Raw genomic sequence first — 14,573 nt, 5'->3', positions numbered from 1 at the left:
CTCAGAAATGTCATCTAAATAGTTTAACATAAGTGTTGTGTTGTCAACTCAGGCCTCATTCACACGTACCAAACACCAATCAAGCAAATGTTTGGTCGTTTTTGTTTTGTTTTTGGGCCACCACAATGCTTTTCCAATGAGAGTCACATTAAACAAACCCTTTGTTTACATCTAGCATCCAACAATGTTGTATGCTAGATCGAAAGGTGTGAGTGAGGCCTAAGGGTGCACTCACACGGTTAATGCAATGCTCTGTGCTCGTTGGATGCATGTTGTGTTGTGTCATGGCCGCCCAATGCATTTCCAATGGAGGTCACATGGTTTGACACAACATAGGGGGAGGGGTCTGTTGTATGGCTTTCAGCTGTGTTTCAGAGAATTGCATTAAAGGTGTGAGTGCTGTGTTGTGTCATGGCCGCCCAATGCATTTCCAATGGAGGTCACATGGTTTGACACAACATTGTGTTGTATGAGGGGGAGGGGCGCAGTCGAATGCGCCCCTCCCCCTCACACAACACAATGTTGTGTCAAACCATGTGACCTCCATTGGAAATGCATTGGGGCAAGATGTAAACAAACCCTTTGTATACATCTAGCATACAACATTGATGCATGCTTGATGTATGAAAGGGTTTGTTTTGTTTACATCTTGCCCCAATGCATTTCCAATGGAAGTCACATGGTTTGACACAACATTTGTGTTGTACGGCTTTCGACTGCCCCCCACCCCCTCATACAACACAAATGTTGTGTCAAACCATGTGACTTCCATTGGAAATGCATTGGGGCAAGATGTAAACAAACCCTTTGTATACATCTAGCATGCATCAATGTTGTATGCTAGATCGAAAGGTGTGAGTAAGGCCTTAGATAGCAATCCCCAACACACCCATCCACAACACACCCATTCTATTTAGATTGTGACATTGCTGTGGTGTTCTACTGATATCTTCATTCATATTATTCAAATTAATAACATACCAATGAAGAATTTGTAGCAAATTGACTTCTCACTGACCATAACAGGGGTGTAGATATAGACAGTGCAGTCTCACTGACCATAACCAGTGGTACAACATTTTTGTTGTATGAGGGGGAGGGGGGTCAAAACACAGCCGAAAGCCGTACAACAAAAATGTTGTGTCAAACCATGTGACTACCATTGGATTGGATTGTGGTTTGACACAACATTTTTGTTGTACGGCTTTCGGCTGTGTTTCGACTGCCCCCCTCCCCCTCATACAACAAAAATGTTGTGTCAAACCATGTGACTTCCATTGGAAATGAATTGCGAGCTTGCATCAGTAGGCCTAGGTGTGAGTGAGGCCTAGGTGTGAGTGAGGCCTAGGTGTGAGTGAGGCCTAGGTGTGAGTGAGGCCTAGGTGTGAGTGAGGCCTAGGTGTGAGTGAGGCCTGGGTGTGAGTGAGGCCTGGGTGTGAGTGAGGCCTGGGTGTGAGTGAGGCCTAGGTGTGAGTGAGGCCTAGGTGTGTGAGGCCTAGGTGTGAGTGAGGCCTGGGTGTGAGTGAGGCCTGGGTGTGAGTGAGGCCTGGGTGTGAGTGAGGCCTGGGTGTGAGTGAGGCCTGGGTGTGAGTGAGGCCTGGGTGTGAGTGAGGCCTAGGTGTGAGTGAGGCCTAGGTGTGAGTGAGGCCTAGGTGTGAGTGAGGCCTTACCCTCAAGTGTCTGCAACTTTTTTTAAAACATGTATTAGATCACAAAATGAGGAAATGTTGCTGTTCTGTTTGTTGTTTTTGTTCATTGCTTTGAAAATGTTGTATTATGTTGTTCTGTATCTCGACGACACTGCAAATGAGGGAAACCTCAATGTCTCTCGAGAATAAACAAAGGTTTAAATGAATATCTGCAACATCGGTGGCAACTCCGAGTTCAAGCCAACACAAACTGTTGTTTTAAAGCTGCGAGGGGTCCAGACATTCATTGCATAATAATACAATTCACTCCCTTTTAAATGTCACATAGAAACTAAATTACTTAAATGTTTGCAAAGCCAAATGCTTGTAGATTAGCAATTATATTAGAGATATCCATTTCTCCAATAAGCTTCAGATATATATATTTTTTCTATTTCTGTTGTTCGATTTTGTTTTGTTTTTTCTTCCCTGTATGTGCTTTCTGTCAAGATGCTTACAAATTGCACCAAATGTTTTTTGTCATTTGAACAAAAACGGTTGGTACATAATGTAGTGTTTTTTTAACGTTTTTTCTTTCATTAAATATAAATAATATATACCAAGATCAAGCCAGTTATTTTCTTCATAAATAATGTTACCCCTGTTATTATGTTTAAGCACATATATACTTTACTCCTGAGTACTTTGTACACCATGATTCATTGGAGTATACAGTGAAATAGTAATGAATGAACTGGTACTCACTGGTTGTCATTCAACATCCAGATGTTGGTCCCAGATGGTGACTGAGTGATGGAAGGAAGTGACCTGAACACCACCCTGGCCAAGACCTACGCTGAAAAGACTATCAGCGGAAGTGGCGGAAGTGTTGCGTGTAAGATAACTACGTCACGCGGTGCGGCTGTGTTTACTAGTCCCCACCCAATGATCATTTCAGCGGGAATACATTTTCGGGAACACAACGCTGCGATTGGTCAAAAAACGTTAACTTCCGGGGGGGGGGTTACACGGCGGAAGTCCTGCCTTAGATAGCTTATTTGTCCTAGGTTGTGACCAGGCTCTTCTTTTTCGCAGTTAAGTGAGCCTGGGACCGAGGCTACCTGAACACAGGATAGACAGACTTATATACCATCCACACACATTTGGGACTAAGATGAATTGATATTACACTCCAGTAAGTGTCGGTAGTATTAACAATCTGTTTAATTATTGATGATTATGTTTAATTTCTTAATATAGGGATGTTTGTTAACATCCCTATATTAAGAAATTAATCGTTAAGAAATTAATCAATTAAACGTAACAGTTAATAATTCATCGAAACTTCTGCGGTTCTATCATTGGGTGGTTTTCTGTGCTGTCTGCGTGTGTTTCCCAGAAGCTATACACTTTCACTTCCTCTTTAACTTAATTCATTGAGTCTACAGACAGTTTACAGACAAAAGGTTCTAATTTACAAAATACACTACAATGATTGTAGTGTTTACATGAATAGCTAATTTGGTAGATCACATTTAAATGTTTTCATTTTTGATGAAGAGATTAAACATTATCAAAGCATTTGTTTTAAATAAATAATAATAAAATATAGTATGAAACATTCAAAACTGTGATTTACTCATAATTCATAACAGATTGATCCATCTAAAGTAGCATTGAATATTTTAGCACTTATATTCAATTCAACTTTATTAGCAGACTCAGGTCCATAGGGATACATACACTGGGTTAACATACAAGAGATACAACAGGCAATAAAACATAGTTTTTATTAAAAAAAAACATATCGACCGATATGGTTTTTGGCTGATATATCCGATCACCGATTAGTGGACAATCAAAAAGCCGATAGTCGATATTATGAGCCGATATGAATTTAAGTTAAAACGTTTTTTTTTTACAGTAACATAAATTCCAACACAAGAATTCCTTTAAATGCATTGGAGAATATTTATCGCTTATAAAAAAGGAAGTGCAAGAAGCACCAACATCGTTTCAGTAACACTTCCCCCCCCCCCCCCCCACCCCCTCCATCAAATGCAGCTTTTTTTTAATTCAAGTGCAAACATGTACTGTAGCAGCATATGGAACATAGTGCATGCAGTGCAGGCACAGGCTTCAAACAGAAAAATAAAAATCACACCTGTGTGAACTGAGTGGTGTAAGGTCTTATATAGCCTGATCAGCTGTGGTCTGACGTAATGAAATCACACCCGGGTGAACTGGGTGACCGTAGCAACCATGCTAATTTTTTGGTACGAACAGACAGACAGACAGACAGACAGACAGACAGACACGTAAACTAACAAAGCCAGTCGTAGGAGTGGTTTACACCACTCAAAAATAAAATTGTGGTGAGGTTAATTTTTTCTCTATCTATCTATCTATCTATCTATCTATCTATCTATCTATCTATGAATGCACTGTGTGTGTGTGTGTGTGTGTGTGTGTGTGTGTGTGTGTGTGTGTGTGTGTGTGTGTGTGTGTGTGTGTGTGATTGTCCAGAACCGCCCCAAAAAGGCCTCTGCCCAGGCTCTGGACCGGGCCCATGCCCAGCGTCCATATATGGAGCTGGCCTGTTCTGACCTCACAGCACTCCATATTTGGGCATGCCTGACAAAGAACTCCATATATCGGCATAAAAGGGAGACAGACATAATATCTGGGTGGGGCATTCATTTCCAACTTGCATCGTTCCAAGTAGGTCAGTGCCCAATGGGCTGTAGAGGCTCTATGGGCACCGTTCTAGTTTATCAAAATTGGTGATCTACAAGCCCACAGCACATTGCAGCATGAAATGAAATGAAATGAAATCTATATTTACCCAGGGTATCTGGGCTAAGCTCAAGAACTTGTTTCCAGCCAGGCCCTGCTCATAGAACACATTTCATCGTAGTGGTTCAATGCCTTGTTCAAGGGCACTTCAGCGGTGGTAATTTTAACGTGTCGGACGGCTGATTCGAACTAGGAACCTTCCGGTATCAAGACCGCGCCGCTATCCGTTCGGCCACCGCTGCCACTATGACATGTTGAGAGCTTGTAGATCTGTTGCCCAAACTCTCCAAAGCCATGTGACCTTGTTGTTTTTACTCCACCACTGAAATTTGCCACTTTCAAGATCACTGGCCACTTTATATAAATATATATAAATATATGTAAGGTCTTATATAGCCTGTCTGACGTAATGAAATCATGTCTGACGTAATGAAATCACACCCGGGTGAACAGGGTGAACATAGCAACCATGCTCATTTTTTCTGCACAAAATGTCTGACGTAATGAAATCACACCCGGGTGAACAGGGTGAACATAGCAACCATGCTCATTTTTTCTGCACAAAAAAGCCAGTTGTAGGAGTGGTTTACACCACTCAAAAAAAAATATATAAATTAGAAATGAAGACTGACAATGATACTGATTGGTTCATTCTTCATTGGCTTGCAGTTAGTTATTGCATATAGCCAAAATGCAATAATCATATTAGGCTGGTTAGGATGGGGGAAAACACACACACACACACACACACGCGCACACACACACACACACACACACACACACACACCACACGACAGGCAATCAATAGACAACTTGTTACAGCTGTTGTTTGCAGCGTTAGCAGGCAGCAGCTAGCTTGGCTAACGTAGTTCTACCACTGCTCTCTGTGACTCACGTGTGGATTTTATTTTGGTTAATTATTGAAGATGAAAACAGCAAAACTTGTTATGGTTACAAGGTTAGCATATTAGCCCTGAAACATGACTACCATGGCGCAACTGCAGCCTGTTTTACGCAATCGCTACATTTACAGTCCAAACATGTATATAAACATTCCGATTTCAAATATAAAGTACTCGCCACATGTGCCACGTGTATATACACGTTTGGACTGTAAATGTAGCGATCGCGTAAAACAGGAGGCAGTTGCGCCATGTGGCAGCGGTGGCCGAATGGATAGCGGAGCGGTCTTTATACCGGAAGGTCGCCAGTTCGAATCAGCTGTCCGACACGTTAAAATTACCACCGCTGAAGTGCCCTTGAACAAGGCATTGAACCACTACGATGAAATGTGTTCTATGAGCAGGGCCTGGCTGGAAACAAGTTCTTGAGCTTAGCCCAGATACCCTGGGTAAATATAGTAATCATTTCATTTCATTTCATGTGTCATGTGAACCATGGCTACTAGCATATAATCCTTTCTCCTCCCTGCAGTCAGTGAAGTGGCCCTCTCTCTGACCCCGTGTGTGTGTGTGTGTGTGTGTCTGTAGAGCGGAGCCGTGACTACTCCGGGGGTGGAGGAGCACTGGGAGAGTCAGACACGCAGATTTTCAATGAAAGTGGTTGTTTCACCATGTTTGCGCATTTATGATTTCTTAGAAGTGCTTCAAAAGTCCTCACTCCAGCAGTGACAAACATCTGGCTAGCACTGCCCCCTCTGGGTTGTTTGAGGAGTATTCTCATGGCATCATTATATGCAACTTGCAACCTGTGCATGCTAGACTTTTTATAACATGACCACAGGTGTGCAGTATAAAGCGGTGTGCAATATGCCTTGAACAAGGACACTTTCACTTTAGTGGAACAATGACAGAACTTTCGGGCAATAGTGTTTGCTTGAGCATACAGCTTCCGACATTGTCTGTAGGCCTATATATCAGCATCATCAGTCATTTGATCCGTAATAAAATGGCCAAGATATTTAATCTTATTCCAGATCTCAAGACTATTGTCTGATAGTTTAAACATAGGAAAGTTAGGGTGTTTGTCCTCTTTAGTTCTACATATTAGAACAGCGCTTTTGCTGGCATATTTTATATCATGTTGCACACCATATTTAGAGCAAATGTCAAGGAGCTGTTGTAAACCAGCACTACTGGGACTGAGGACCACCAGGCAATCTGCATACATCAGATGGTTTACTAGTGTTTCTCCGACCATGTATCCTGTGTTACAGGTTCTCAGCAGACAAGCCATCCATATATAAATTAAACAAGATAGGGGATAAAATCCCCCCTGCCTCACGCCATTGCTTACACCAAATGGAGCTGATATACTCCCACCCCCTTTGACCTGCATGGTCTGGTGGGCATACCAGTAGGCCAGGACCCTCACAATAAAACCGGGCACTTATTATGGTTAATCCTATCGAAGGCACGGGACGCATCAATAAAACACATGACTGATGAGTTACTAGACTTGTATTTGCTCACAATTTCCTTGAGAGCAAAAATACAGTACATAGGTCAGTACCATGCTTTGGTTTAAAACCAAACTGGTTATCAAAGGAGTGGATATACTCAGTTACTCTATCCAGTAGGATTCTTTCCATTACTTTGGAGATGATGCTGGCTATAGCTATGGGCCTATAATTATCAAGGCTACTAACCTTACCAGCTTTATCTTTAATAACTGGGACAAGCAATACTGAAAGCATTGAGTCCGGTAATACACCGTGGATCATAAAGCCAGTAAAACTGATAGATAAAAGTGGTGCTAGTCTCAGACTAGCATTTTTCAGGTGCTCTGCAGTGATCTGATCCATCCCACATGCTTTGTTTACAGACAAATGTTGCATGGCTTGATACACCTCATGTGTTGTTATACCCATTGTTAGGTGCTTGCACATAAGACTCTATTTTGTTTATCTGTTGGTTCACTAATGTTGTCTTTCTTCTGTTGTATAGTGCCTGTGACATAAGACATTGCTGACCTCTGCTGGTCTAAAGAGACAGACACCTGTCAATCACCTGATGGCTCTGGCTGCCACACCCTGTGTCAGCTGTGCCTTGTTGTATGATTAGGAGCAGGCTATAAAGAGGAGCTGTGGAGAGCAGCTCATTGTCTCCCAAACACCCAACCTGAAAAGTTGTGTTCCCCTGTGTTCTGTTGCGCTGTCTTTACTTTCAGTTACTGGACTGGTAGTGAGTATTTGTTTGCCGTTTGGTTTCTGTTTAGTTTAGTTCTTATTTTGTTTTGGTAGTTTATGGGGAGTCTGGGGACTCCGACATGCACATAGTGCATAGCTCCCCAGGCTCCCTCATTTATTAGTTTGCTAGCCCATATGTTTGTTTGTAGGATGCCTAGTTAGGTCTTGAGTTTATCTTTATTATTGTTTTCGGCATTTATTACTTTAACCCTATATTTATTCAGTGTTTCCTTTTGTGTTACATTCCTGACTTGGTTGGGGTTCAGTGTTCAGTGCTATTTAATGCCCGATTTCAATTTTAAATAAATTGGTTATATTTTTGGTAAACTTTTAACCTGGCTTTGTGTCCTGATTATGTTATGGTCCTTGCTGTTCGAGCCAATTTTAAAGGGCCGTAACACCCATATTATCATTGTTCATATCAGAGTCATCCACAAACAAATCACTATTAATACAGTTGAATGAAGAGCTATAATGCTGTCGCCATAATGCCACTATATTATCAGCTCCTGAAGTTCCTTCTACAGAGCAGGGTAAAGAGGGTTTACTATTAGTGAGAGATCTCACCGCCGTGTTTCTTATAATTAGTATAATTAGTAAGAAACACATGATACAGATGTTTAAATCAAAACATTAGACAATCAATATGTGATGTTCTACCATGATGACTTCGGATTGAACAGTATAGTCAAAATACTGGTAGAGAAGAGTCTATTTGTTTTCTTCTCTACAGATGGATTATAAGTACGGGTTATATTTATTGACTTACCTTGTTGTGATGCTGTTCTGTAACAAGAAGAGACTGGAGTATGTTCTCTAATATAAACCCTGAAAACCACTCCCTCCTCTGACCATTATCTGAGACCACCCAATGAGGAGCAGCTTCTCTCTCGCTGTGTGTGTGAGCTCAGCAATAAGCACTAGTCTAAAGAAAAGGGCATATTCACACACACACACACACACACACACACACACACACACACACGCACACGCACACGCACACGATGTGTGACTGAGTGGCATAATTTACTCCCCTGTTTTATTACTGTTAGTTGTGTAACCATGTGGTTTCAAGAGAATAACCGAATGACACACACACAATTCCCCGCCCAGTGTTTAGTCACATGGATTTATGAGAATACATAAGATTGACATGAGGTACAGTTTCTGTGGTCTAAAGTTCGTTTATGCTTCTGTGAGTTGGCGATGTCAGAGAGAGGTCACAGGTGGGGGCCGGGGGTCTGGATCTTCCTGTATCCATGGCAAGACGCGCGCGGGCCCCTTCACTGGAAACGGAGCAACCTGAAAAGATATCTCTGCACGTTGCCTACGCTCTCGTAAACAACACCTATGGACGAAATTTCAGCAATGCGATCTGACAATTTTTTTGGTGGGTAGATCTTGTTGCATCATAGTCATTTTGAAAGTGGATCTCAAGTCAAAAAAATGTGGGCACCCCTGTCATTGAGAATGCATTGGGCGTTTAAGTTAAATAACTCCGAAACTACAAATCATTTCAAAGTAAAAAGTTCCAGCATGTGTCTCCACAGTAAGATGAATTATAATAAAAATCACACCCGTGTGAACTGAGTGGTGTAAGGTCTTATATAGCCTGATCAGCTCTGATCTGACGTCATGTCTGACGTAATGAAATCACACCCGGGTGAACTGGGTGACCGTAGCAACCATGCTCATTTTTTGAGCACAGACAGACAGACAGACAGACAGACAGACTAACAAAGCCAGTTGTAGGAGTGGTTTACACCACTCAAAATATGTAGTCTCTGTGACACATCTAGGGGCCACAATCTGCATTCAAATATGTAATGTTCCTAGAAGCTTTGTCATTGGTCGAAAAAAAAAAACGGTCAAAATGACAAACCAATTAAAGAAGGTCATTCAAATTTTGACATAATATTGCTTATAACAGCTTTTACTTAATGCGAGCACTCTTTTGTCATTCAAAGCTCTGCTAATCATTGCAGGATAGCAGAGTCCTGGAGCCGAGTGCCATAGAAGTAAAAGGTGTGCATGGAAAGCAGTAAATCACGTGACTATATTCAATCCTAGAACTGCCCTTGTAAGTCAGCCTGTTATCAACGTTATAACACATGCAAGGCTAAGAAAGATAACGTCTGCTGGTGATAAGATATTCACCATTATTCTCACTTTTATCAACAAACCAGGCAACCTCTATTTCTCCCCTAAACCCTGCTACAGTACCAGGAAGAGTGCTGTTTAAACTGATAACTACAGAGCACTGACCTATATAACCTTATGACTCACTATTTACTTTGTTAACTACATGCTTAAAAGCATGCTAAAATAGAGTATGAGCTTCACCCACAGCCTCCATTTTGCAGTTCCTGTAAAATGCTATACTCATAGTGCTCTCTTTGAAGTCCTTTGGAGTGTTAGTTTTATGATATAATTTTCCACATGAACACAGCCACAAATATGTAAAACAGACTAGTCAACATTTAATTTGGGCTGTGTATTATATCATCCACTGAATATGGTTTTTATAACTAGCCAAGCCGAGATAGGATAATTGTTACTGAAGATTAGGGAAGCAGCTGTGAGGCAAAGCCTGGGTTAGGGGAGTGCACTTTTTTTATTTAGTTCTCCACACTAAAGCTTTTATGTTCTTGATTTGTCTAGTGCAGTTAACTAGCAAATGAATATATCACTCTCTGAATTAAAGCAGCTTCCTAACCTCTGGTGGCCTTTTGGAGGCACCTTTCCCCTGTTTTTCTGGTAAAAACAAACAGTTCCAATTTCCAACAGAGCTCTTAGAGGTGAAAGTTTAGAATTGTGAATTTGTAGCTGGTTGTCTGAACATCTTCAGTTAGACTTTTCTGGATATGATTATAACTAGGTAGGGTCGTTTTCTGATGTGATGATTTGTGACCATGAAGTTGATTCAGCTGGAGTTTTTGTCCGATGTGAGGTATTATATAAGGTAAGGTATTATATAGCCTGATCAGCTCTGATCTGACGTAATGAAATCACACCCGGATGTGATTTCACAACTGGCTTTTTTTGTGCAGAAAAAATGAGCATGGTTGCTACGGTCATCCAGTTCACCCGGGTGTGATTTAATTACGTCAGAAATTATTTTGAACATAGCAACCATGCTCATTTTTTCTGCACAAAAAAGCCAGTTGTAGGAGTGGTTTACACCACTCAAAAAGTGTGAATGGAGTTTCTAGGTGAAAGTGCTTTTTTGACGTGCCAATATCTGCCATTGAGCCCCATTGTGAATTTCTCAAATTTGAAAGCACTATATTTCTAAAACTATGAAACATTTCAAAGATTTATTTTCAGGCAAACATGTCCACCGTAAGATGAACCTAAATAGGTTTGAATGGGATTTCTAGGTGTAAGTATGTAGGACTAGTAGCATGCCAAAGTTTGTGCTATTGCCATTGAGAATGCATTGGGCGTTTAAGTTAAATACATATTTAACTGCCTGTCATAATTTCTCCCTATTCCAAAGCCCCCCCAGGTACATTATATATTTAAACTACTTTCAGCAATGGTACACTTATTTGTTCAGTGGGTAGATCTTGTTGAGCTGGTCATTTTGAAAGTAGATCTCACGTCATAAATGTGTGGGCACCCCTGCTCTAGTGGCTATCATACTGGTTGGGCAATTATTAAGAAGTGACACTCCTTAGTTTGGCCACTGTGTGTCACTGTGCCACTGTAAGTAAATGTTGTACTGATATAGCAGTGGTTCCCAAACCTTTTCATGTCAAGGACCCTGAAAATGATACTTATTTATTAGCCCTGCGGACCCCCATTTGAGAATACATGCCAAGGACCCCCAAAATGACACTCATTCGGTCCCCGGACCCCACTTTCAGACACCTTTGGGTCGTGTACAAGCTGTCTCGGCTCGGCAAGCCCAACCAACCCCAGCTATGTAAGGAAAGCCTGCGTCCATGCAGGCCTTTCATACCAGCAGCACGAGACAGACTGTCAAATTAACTACTCAATGGTTTTAAAAAAAGTACCAATACTGCAATTTAGAACTACTTCGTTACAAGTAAAAGTACGGAATTGAAAATATACTTGAGTAAAAGTACAAAAGTATCGGCATCAAAATGTACTTAAAGTACTAAAAGTAAAAGTACTCATTGTGCAGAATGTGCCATTTCACAAGTTCAAAATGTGTACAAAATCTATTGAAAATAGCAGATCTACAAGCCACAATGCGTCGCGTTGTTGTAGATCGGCTATTTTCAAATGGCCGAAATGTATAGGGTTGAAGTGGTTAATGTATGTTTTCTAATCAAAATTAAAATCTCCAAAGTAACTAGTAACTAAAGTTTTCAAATAGTCGTAGTGAAGTAAAAGTACAAATGTTGGCTCTGAGATGAGTAGAATTGAAAGTATTGGGAATTGGAAATACTAGTACAAATACCTCAACATTGTACTTAAGTACAGTACTTAAGTAAAAGTACTTCTCCTCATCATGGGTCATGGTGTCCCCAGCTGTTTGTCACAGAGTCAGCCTTCATCTGTAGTGGAGGAAGTGAAGTAAGAATTAATATAGGAAACTAAACAGGGTTTTCATCTGTAGTGGAGAAGGAAGTGAAGTAAGAATTAATATAGGAAACTAAACAGGGTTTTCATCTGTAGTGGAGAAGGAAGTGAAGTAAGAATTAATATAGGAAACTAAACAGGGTTTTCATCTGTAGTGGAGGAAGTGAAGTAAGAATTAATATAGGAAACTAAACAGGGTTTTCATCTGTAGTGGAGAAGGAAGTGAAGTAAGAATTAATATAGGAAACTAAACAGGGTTTTCATCTGTAGTGGAGGAAGTGAAGTAAGAATTAATATAGGAAACTAAACAGGGTTTTCATCTGTAGTGGAGAAGGAAGTGAAGTAAGAATTAATATAGGAAACTAAACAGGGTTTTCATCTGTAGTGGAGAAGGAAGTAAAGTAAGAATTAATATAGGAAACTAAACAGGGTTTTCATCTGTAGTGGAGAAGGAAGTGAAGTAAGAATTAATATAGGAAACTAAACAGGGTTTTCATCATAAACATCTGTAGTGGAGAAGTGAAGTAAGAATTAATATAGGAAACTAAACAGGGTTTTCATCTGTAGTGGAGAAGGAAGTGAAGTAAGAATTAATATAGGAAACTAAACAGGGTTTTCATCATAAACATGAATGTAACCTGCCCGAGGCTTAAAAGCTATTAATGTCATGTGAAGAACTCTTGACACGATTCATCAAGCAGTCTGTGGACTGACTTGTAAACAGAGAAGAAGGACCAGGATATAGAGGACTATGGAGGCCTATGCTCCATGAAAAGGAGCGATAGGCATAAGTAAGTAAGTAAGAGTGACAGTCTCGTAACACCTCGAGGACCCCTGCAGTCTAAGAACCACTGTAATAGACAAACATACAGCAATTCACTTAAATCAGCATATAATGAACTGCAGGCCTATAAGACTTAATTAAAGGGGCATTCCACTCATTTTCAACATTTTACCATGTCATTAACATACCTTAGAGCTTTTGTGTGGAAATAATAAAAAAGTCCCCCCATTCTGTGTTTCCTAGTATGAAAAGAATCATTAACATGGTGAAACACATCTTGATGACATCATCAAGATGTGTTTCACCATGTTAATGCTTTCTTTCAGACCTCCAGTTCTAGGAAACATAGAATGGGGGTGACTTTTTTATTATTTCCACACAACAGCTCTAAGGTATATTAATGACATAGTAAAATGTTGAAAATGAGTGGAATGCCCCTTTAACCCATTTTGACCTGGGAACGATTCTACAAAATGTCTTCTAAATCCTGACAGTTTTCTGAAAAACCCTATGTTTCTTATTATGTTAGTCGTTCTCAAACATTTTCATGTCAAGGACCCCCAAGATTATATGTAATTGGCCGCCGACCCACATCTGAAAGTAAGTTGTTCCAGGGACCTCCCCCCCAGAAGCAAAGATTTGAGGTAAATATATATATAATATATATTCAAAGATTTGCACTACATTTTCACGATTTTTCAAAAATAGCAGACCTACATGCTCATAGCGCGGCACCGAGTGCCGCACTATGAGCTTGTAGATCTGCTATTTTTCAATGGAATAATGCTTGAAACACTAAAAGGGGTTCCCGCCCAAAATGGGATAAGGGAGTCATTTAATTCACGGTTTCCAAGGTATTTCTAGTACGCATAGTGTTTGACTACATGTGCATTTTTGTCTGTTCTCAGTTTCACCCTTTTCTAGTCAATAAACCCGCAAATAAAAACGTAATGTCTCCAGAGCCTAGATGAATGCACCCTGGGCAAGACCTACGCTGAAAAGACTATCAGCGGAAGTTGCGGGACTTTAGCGGAAGTATTGCCCAAGGAAATGACGTTGATGCTTTACAAATCAGTTTACATTCTCCGCGAATGAAACAAGTGTTGTGATTGGTCGGGAAAATATCGTATCCGGGGGAAATACATCTGACTGATGTTCCGGAGGATACATCCGCCGATAGCTTCTCTGCCTTACGTTGTGACCAGGCTCTTCTTTTCGCAGAAAAGTAAGCCTGGGACCGAGGCTAAGATGAATGTTAGATGTTTAACTCACTGCCACGCCAAGAAGTGAAAGTGGAACTCCACTGGATCGCCATCTGGCAAGCCTGGTGTCACCCTACTCTCCATGAATCATTCATTATTGTCTGAAGGCAGGCCAGCCTTCAGATTCAGAACGCTAACGGGACTACTACGTGACTACACTCTCCAACAGGTGTGTGTGTGCGTGTGTGTGTGTGTGTGTGTGTGTGTGAGAGTGAGTGAGTGAGTGAGTGAGTGAGAGAGAGAGAGAGGATAAAGTATGATGGGTCCTTTAGTTTCCTCATTGAGAAGAGGGGTTTCGTCACTGTCACATTTCAGCACCGGGAACGGTCCATTGTTTCATTTCAGCACCGGGATCTGTCCAGTGTTTCATTTCAGCACCGTGAGCTGTCCAGAGTTTCATTTCA

This window comes from Electrona antarctica (assembly GCF_951216825.1).
Source record: "Electrona antarctica genome assembly, chromosome: 8".
Classification (NCBI taxonomy): Eukaryota; Metazoa; Chordata; class Actinopteri; order Myctophiformes; family Myctophidae; genus Electrona; species Electrona antarctica.
This window is presented reverse-complemented; position numbering follows the sequence as displayed.